The sequence below is a fragment of the Arachis ipaensis genome, chromosome B06, assembly GCF_000816755.2.
Source record: "Arachis ipaensis cultivar K30076 chromosome B06, Araip1.1, whole genome shotgun sequence".
NCBI lineage: Eukaryota > Viridiplantae > Streptophyta > Magnoliopsida > Fabales > Fabaceae > Arachis > Arachis ipaensis.
Window position 1 is genome coordinate 25,525,018 of NC_029790.2, and position 8,812 is coordinate 25,533,829.

Genomic DNA, 8,812 nt, shown 5'->3' on the forward strand with positions numbered 1-8,812 from the left:
ATTAAGAATGTGCTAATGTTTTCTTTCAATCACATCGTTTTGCTATGGTTTGTACAGACATGAAAATTGGTAAAGTATCACCTGTTTTTGTAGAAAATAAAAAATGGCGAGATCTTTGTCATTGTCAGATCGAAAGTATTTAATCTTGATGTTGAATTGAGTTTCAATTAGTTTATAAAACTGCTTTAAGTATCCTGCAGCTTCACTTTTATTATGCAACAAAAAAATCTAACAAAAACGAGTGCAGTGATCAACCAAGCTTAAGAAATATTTGAGTCTATTATCTTGAGAAACATAGTAAGGTCTCCAAACATCACAATGAATCAAATCAAATGCGGGTGGATACTGATAAACCCATATTTTATGATATATTTTGTGCTCAATTTAAGTGATTTATTCAATCCTTCACTCACTTATTCATGTTAATTGCATGGTTTTACTTTCCCTTCCTTATTATGTGATGTATGTGAAAAACATGTTTCCTATGCTTTAAAAATAATTATTTTAATTACCCTTTTATTACCATTCGATGCCGTGATTTGTGTGTTGAGTAGTTTCAGATCTTCTAAGGCAGGAATGACTTAAAGGATGGAAAGAAAACATACAAAAATGGAAAGAAAGCACAAAATTGAGTTTTTGAAGAAGCTGGCAGCGACGCGCATGGACGACGCGGCCGCATGCCTAGCACGAAAAGGCAGCGACGCGAACGCGTGAATGACGCAGTCGCGCGCCACGAGCAAAACGCAGATGACGCGGGCACTTGACCGAAGCGAATGCGTGACAAGGAAAACTCCAAATGACGCGACCGCGTGACCCACGCGGACGCGTGTCAGAGGCCACGCACAAAAAATTACAGAAAACGCTCTCAGCGATTTCTGAAGCCCTTTTTGGCCCAAATCCAAGTCCAGAAGGCATAGATCAGAGCTTATGAAGTGGAAGAATGCATCCATTCAAAGGAGAGTCTCCAATTAGTTACTTTTGATGATTTAGATGTAGTTTTTAAAGAGAGGTTCTCTCCTCTCTCTTTTAGGATTTAGAATTAGGATTTCTTTGCTTTCAGGATTATCTCTTTTCATCAGGTTCAATATTCCTTTTTATTTATTTTCTCAATATTGATTTATGAACTTTTCTATGTTACAGATAATTCTCTTAATTAATGATATTTGAGGTATTTCAGTTTATGATTGCTTTCTTTTATTTACATTATTATTATTTCCAATCTGAAGACATTTTTTTTATTCCAGCATATTTACTTTTTCCCCTTTTGGTCTTGGTCAAGAAATCAGTAACTCAGGAGTTATCAAACTCAACGTGATTGATAATTGTTATCTTGTTAATTGAATTGAACTTCAATAATTCCAGTCTTTTCTTAAGGATTGACCAGAACCTGAAGTTCAGACTAATTAATCCACTTGATCTTCCTTTGCTTTAGTAAAGGCTAACTAAGTGGGATTAAGACTCAATTCTCATCACCATTGATAAGGATAACTAGGATAGGACTTCCAATTTCTTATACCTTGCCAAGAGTTTATTTTACAGTTATTTATTTATTTTATTTGCCATTTAAATTACTCATTCCTTATTTTCAAAGACCCCAATTTACAATCTTCATAACCAATAATAAGAACATACTTCCCTGCAGTTCCTTGAGAAGACGACCCGAGGTTTAAATACTTCGGTTATCAATTTTAAAGGGGTTTGTTACTTATGACAACCAAAACGTTTGTACGAAGGGATTTTCTGTTGGTTTAGAAACTATACTTACAACGCGATTATTTTCATTCTTTACCGACATTAAATCTCGCTCGTCAGATACATATTATTTTTTAGTTCAAATCAAATGCATGTAGATACATGTTATTTTTTGAATTAAAAAGGACCTTTTTGAATTTTGCTAGAGGACAAATAAGATAAACTGAATTAAAAGGAGGTTCATTAGACAATGGTAGTCTTTGTAAGACTTTATTTGATGCATGTTGTAGTCTAAAGTTCCATAGATAAATTTAATTAGCATTCACAATTACAAAACCACTGAAATTTGCTCAAAATTTTGCACCATTTGGGAGGGTTACTGAAAAAGAATTGTGAAGTATGAATGTTAGAAAATAGTTTTAGGTCACATGCTATGTGAATTATGGCTTTACTGTCCAGTATCCAAAAATTTAAAGGAATTTGATGTTTTGATAGTGATGAATTGAGGACTATACCTGCTGATGTTAAGACCTCAGTTATCTTGTGTTTGGTACTTCTTGGATCTTTTGGTTATTTAGCAAGACAATGAATTGTTGAATCTAGTTGGCATCCAAATTTAAAGAATTTTAGTGTTTGGTGAAGAAGCTACTACATGATGAATTGAAGGCTTGTTGCCTCTTCCTCCTCTATAACCTGGATGGAATCCATGTATTTTATAGCACTTGTCTATGGTATGGCCAGAAAAACCATAATGGGAGCACATAGGCTTATCTTTCTTCATCTGGCTTTGCATTCTCCCTTGGTTCCATTGTGCATGTGTATTCTTGGCCAAGAAAGCAACTTGCTTTGGAGAAGAATTGATACCAATTGATCTATACTTCTCTTCTTGAACAAGTGAGAGCACTATGTTAATAGTTGGGAGAAGTTTCATGACTAAAATCTGGCCACGAATTTGAGCAAAGGATTCATCAAGTCCCATTAGAAAATAATATACATACTCTGATTGCAGAAAATCTTGCAATGGACGTGCAAATCCACAGTTGCACTATATAGGTCTATAAGAACTCAACTCTTCCTAGACTATATTGATTCGAGTAAAATACTGAGAAACTATCATGGCTCCTTACTTTAAATTCATCAATTCTCTTTTTAATTCAAAGATCCGAGGTCCATTCCGATGCTTGAATCTTTCCTTGAGATCTTTCCATAATTCTACAACAGAATTTGTATAGACAAGTGAAGTTGCAATTTCTTTAGAAACTAAATTCAATTTTGAGCCAGTGATAAAACCAAGCTTGCGCTTAACATTGAGTGCTTTCTTTATCTTCCTATTCCATGAATGGTAATTTTTTTTCAGTGAGTTATTAAGTGACTAGCTAGGATCAAACCAGGTTGATATGCGGTTGAGAGATCAAACGAATTTGCCATTGTTGATTATCAATGGATCTGTGTGAGAGAGAAAACAAAATTCAAAACTTCTTCTCTATACTCATTTGATCAGGAAACTCTTTTGATCACAGAGGTAGTGAATCAAACGAGCTCTCATCAAAGCTCTATTGTGTGAGTCTAAGAGAAGATGAAAGAAAGAAATGAGAATTTTCTAGAAAATGAAGAAAGGTGCAAAAGGTGAGAGAATTTCATCTGATACCATGTTAATAGACAGAGAACTAGAAAAAAAGAAACTTGATTTATTAGCAACACAGTGATACAGTTGCATATATATGCAAGTGGTTTTGGCAGAAAAGTAACTTACTACTTCCAACAGCTTCTAATAGCAAGTTCTTATTCTAATTATCTAAGGCTTAACTAACTTAGTGTAACTGGTTGTGATAAATACATTGCTAACTAAGACACCTGTCAAATTGTTGTGACATTAAAATTAAATGGATAATAAGTGTATGCACATATTGGTTTTAGGTTTTGATTGAGATATATTTATTAATAATTAGGAAAGTTTTACATTACAAAATTAGTTTAGAATTAGGTTGAATGAGAATATGGTCTCTAGTGTATAGTGCATAATTGACTGAGTTATGTTAAAATAAAATTAGAAAAATATCCTTATTTTCATTGTAAATTTAGTTAAAGAGACGTTTAATTTGTAAAATAAGAATATGAATAAAGTATCATGATATCATCAGATTGCTATAAGAGGCACTAATTTGATCAACGCATCAGTATTTGATTTTACCGACGATTTTTGGGTATTATAAGATGTGTTAATTTTACTGATGACTTTGTTAATAACCAAAACGTCAGGACTATAAGACACACTAATTTTCTGATGCCCTTATTGATGGTCAAGGCGTCAACATTTAATTTTACCAATGACATTAAGGGTACTATAAGATGCGCTAATTTTACCGACGGTCTTATTAACAGCCAAGGTGTCGGTATTTAATTTTACAGACGGCCACACCATCGGTAAAAGTGATTGGAAAATTTGGTTGATGAAAAAACTCGAGAAATCTTACCAATGACTCAAAGCTGTTGGTAATAATAAAATAATAATACCAATGGCAACAAATGTTAGTAAATTAAACGTGAAAAAATATTAATTTTACTTGCTGTTGGTAAAATTGCGTGTGGAAAAAATATTAAAAATAATTTAAAAAGAGCATAAATATATATTTTGTTGTTACGAATGACCTTGTTTCCTTTTTTTGGAGTTTTATATAGAGTTAGTGTTTATATATATATGCAAACACTAGTTAAATATTCAATTGTCTATATAAAAGTTTAAACCAATTAATAATATAAAAAAGTAATTATTCAATGCTTAATAAATAGTAAATGTACAACCTTATACAAACTATCATGAAAACTAAAAATCCAATTACAAATAAATAAAATCTAAACTACAAGTATTCGTCCAAGATGAAGGCATCATCATCACCCCCCTGCTAATCCATCACCTCCAAGTTGTGGTGCTGGTGGTAGTGGCATCAACAGTCGAGGATGAGATGAACGATGAGGTGGAAGTAGAGGAGACATGAGTGACATCGCTAAATGAGCCATTCGCTGAAATTTGCCGCATAAAGGAGTACATGTCATTCTTCCATTGGTCGAATCGGAGAGTTGGGTGCGGACGGTCTATTGGAGGCGACCAATCTCCTCCTCATATCTATGATAAGCACATATCCACTCCGCTCGCTCCTGCTTGTAGTTTGATTCTAACTTTGCATCTCGTCCAGTGCTATTATAGCTCTCTCTTAGCTCTAAGTCTTGTTGTAGCTCTCCGTTGAGCAGGGTAACCTGCTCCTTGATATCTACAGGTCCGCTAATAGTGGACTCAACACCGTACACCCTCCCCTACTTGCGTCCACTTGCAGTTTGCATCCACGGAGAATCCTCCTCAATATGTATTGGCTTTGGGCCCCTGAGCAATCTGAGTCGCACACTCCTCGTGGGCCTTGAGAATGGTTTCCTCGAATAGGTGCTGATTTCATATAGTAGAAGGTTTAACACTATTTAAATATAAACCATAATGTTGAATAACTATAAAGGTCTAAATAACTTACAACAGTCTCCTCAGAGTATGTTTAAACCTACTTGGAGCTGCCATCCTTCCTCATCGATGTCCTCTTGAATATTTCACTCTGAGTGTGTGTGCGACCTTGCTTGCCCATATAACAATATAGTTTAGAAGATCAGGAAGTCATCATATATCATATTTATGAACAATAAAGGAAACACATTAATAATACAATTACACAATTATTCTATACACACCATCTTCTTCGCCTTCACCTTGTAGGTGGTGGATCCTTGGGTGGGCATATATTCCCCATTGTTGGATGCTTGACTAGCCCATGCCTGTAGCCCAGATTTCTTGATAATCCTCTGTGACTTAGTATTCCTTAACCTAGACGAGGATATCGTCCATGATCATATCATTCACAATTAAATATTAGAACCCATTTGATTAGTGCGTCCAGATATTCAATTTCTAAAATTTCATACAACAACCCAAATTAGTTACGTCCACCTTTTCCAACATCAATCTTTAGAAAACTCCATGTTGTATGTTGCTCTTACTCGAGCATGTTCGGGTGTATAAAATTTCATTCTATTGACTTTCATCATAGTCCAACTAGTACACTACTAGTAGGATCCTGAACCATGTTATGTAGATAAGGACATGTTACACCTTTTTTAGGATCATTCACATGTGATTGAAATCATGTAGAAAAATCTTGCATATCTTTTGATCCATAAAATGCCTCGTACAACCTGTAGGCATGGCAACAAACTTTTATATTTAACACGCTTAAGTTAACTTTTTTATTTTAACTGATTAATTGTTTATAAGATATTACCTCCTAATTTCATTGACTTCGGGACAATTTAGTAGAATATGCAGGTGAGCCGAGTTTAACTCTGTAAAGTTTAACCACCTAGTTTGTTTTTTTCCACCAAGAGTGTCGGCTCGGTTGAAAATGGGCAATGTTGGTTCAAACAAACTTTCGCCACCATCATCATTACGACCTACTCTTGTGTGACTCGATTGCACATGAGGTTCAAAATAGTAAGAACAAAAATAGATGGTTTCTTTCGACTTGTATGCCTCATATATTGAGCCTTCTACCCTGTCTCAATTCTTGATCGATCTCTTATAAACACCTATCTGACACTCAAAGAGTTACATCCATCAATACTATGCTAGACCACACACCTGTGCTTCATATGCTAAAGTGAATGAGAGATGTTCCATGATATTAAAGAATCTAAGCAGAAAGATTCTTTCGAAGTTATAAAGAAAGTTTGAGATATTGTGTTCCATTACAAGGAGATTTTCTACAGACAAAGAAAGAGAACACAAATGTCTAAAAAATAAACTCAGTTCTGTTAAGGACTTTTAAACTTGGTCAAACAATTCTCTCAAGGCCACTAGGAGTAGGTATTCTATGGAAACATGGCAACCATAACTCTTTATGCCATGAAGTCTTTCATTAGTGACATTAGAGCACCTGCTTAGGTTGGAAGCATAACCATCAAAAAGTCTCAACTCTTGCAACCACTAGCACATGTTTTGTCTGTATTTAAAGGTTAAAATGTAAGTAGCGTAGCCACTTGGTCAAAAGAGTATTGCGAGTGATTATTCTCATATTTAATTCTTAAATATTTTTATGGCAATTGACAGTTGTGAGTGAACAGATCTTTCTCGAAAGGCCTGAGCACTAATTCTAAGATTTGATAAAATCTTTGTGTATTTGGATTAAGTTATTCTTCCTCTTTTACCACTACGTTAGGTTGTTGAAAGATATCGATTCATACCTAACAACGTTATCCTTCTAGGAAACCATACCCGGAACATTATTAGATGACAATATCCATCTACTCCAGAGCTACTTTCAACTTCTAAACTATCTTTTCCGTCTTGTATACAAACCCAATAACTCGGCTTAAACCCCTTCATCATCAAATCACATATAACATCATCAGTAGCTTTAAACTTAGTGAATTTTCACTTGGCACATGATCACAACCTTTCTTAACTTCAGATAATCATCTGACAATAGACAAGTGTTTAAGAAAATGGTTAAACCCTCAACAAAAGACGGTTTCAAATCCCCTATTTGGATAGACCCCATCATACATCCATGAGAAATTTTGAACTATTAACCCAAAATTCTTCTTACATTAACAAAAAAGATTTCGTATTTAATTTTTAGGATAAAGTATATTTTTTTCGCTGAAGTTTGGCAAAAGTTTCAAAAATATTCCTAAGTTTTATTTTGTTTCAATTTTGTTCCAAAAGTTTTCGATTTGTATCAAATATATTTCTGACAACAAAAATTTCAAAATTTTAGACCAATTCAAGAATAATGTATGACAATTATATTTGATTTGCTTATTTTGAAGTTTGTTTTTATGTAATTATTGTAGAATTGGTTCTAAATTTTTTGAAAAATTAGCCGTCAGTGATATATTTGATGCAAATTGAAAACTTTGGGATAAAATTGAAACAAAATAAAATTTAGGAATATTTTTGAAACTTTTGCCAAACTTCAAGGACAAAAATTATACTTTATCTTAAATTTTATAAAGTATTTGAAAATTTTAAAAAAAGTTGACAACCTCCCTTACAATCAGAACACTCCAGTTTTTTCAATTATCAATCCCAATCGTATATTGCATAAATTCAATGATACATAACACAATACAAACAATTAACATGCAAATGAGAAGGATCTCTATGCTCCCATACAGAATCATTTTGTCTCTCCCATCTTACAACTCTATCCTAAATATGCATAATTGGCAAAATAATAATTTTTCGTTATTTAATTTGAATATAATTGTTGGGTCAATTAATTATATATTTAACTACATTTTCATAACTTTGAAACAAAATTAAACCATATACCTAAAAGGTAATAAAAATACACTGACTCCTTCAAGCACTAAATTGAGCAACAACATGACAGCAACAACAACCACTTGCAAATTGATCAACATTGTTACAAATGCACCCAAAACTCACAAAATAGGGGCATTGAAAATGTCTGAAAAAATTGGATACTGCCATGCTAGAGATATAGTGCCTTGCACACTGTTGACCCATGGATATAGCACTCTTTCCACTCTTTCGAGTTATAGTGCCCAAGTTCACTCTGGTGGCAGAAAGGTTATGTGAGCGGGAGACTGCCACAAACCTTGCCCGAAGCACATAGCGACATACCAAATCAATGCATGTCACGTGAGCAGGAGACTGCCACAGCCCTCACATCCGAACGTAGGCAGGAGACTGTCACATCCCCTACGACGGAGAATAATGCATATCACAATCATATACTCAATCTTAGAGATCACTAGGGGTGGCAAAACGGGTCGAGCCCGTCGGGCCGATCCGCTAAACCCGCTAAAAAGGCGGGTCGGGCTAGGATTTGGAGCCCCATAGCCCATCGTAATCACATATTCAATCTCAGAGATCACTGCTCATAGCACAAGTCCGCTTATACTCATCTCATTGGCCATAATCATTCTCGTTACCACATCTCTTTTAAAAAACAAATTCAAATTCTTTTTCTTTTTCTTAAAACTCCTTTTCACCACAACTTCAAAAATGGGATTCTTTAATCAAACTTAAGACGTAGTTTTTTTTATATGAAATCGA

The 8,812-nt window shown here is 34.3% G+C and overlaps 1 long non-coding RNA gene across 1 annotated transcript; it reads right to left on the reverse strand.

Annotated features, from left to right (window-relative positions):
* On the reverse strand, positions 4,445-6,688 carry LOC110263253. Its single transcript, XR_002348580.1, has 3 exons — positions 5,425-6,688; positions 5,214-5,308; positions 4,445-5,131 (listed from the first exon to the last, which is right to left on the reverse strand). It is a non-coding gene; the product is annotated as an uncharacterized LOC110263253 (long non-coding RNA).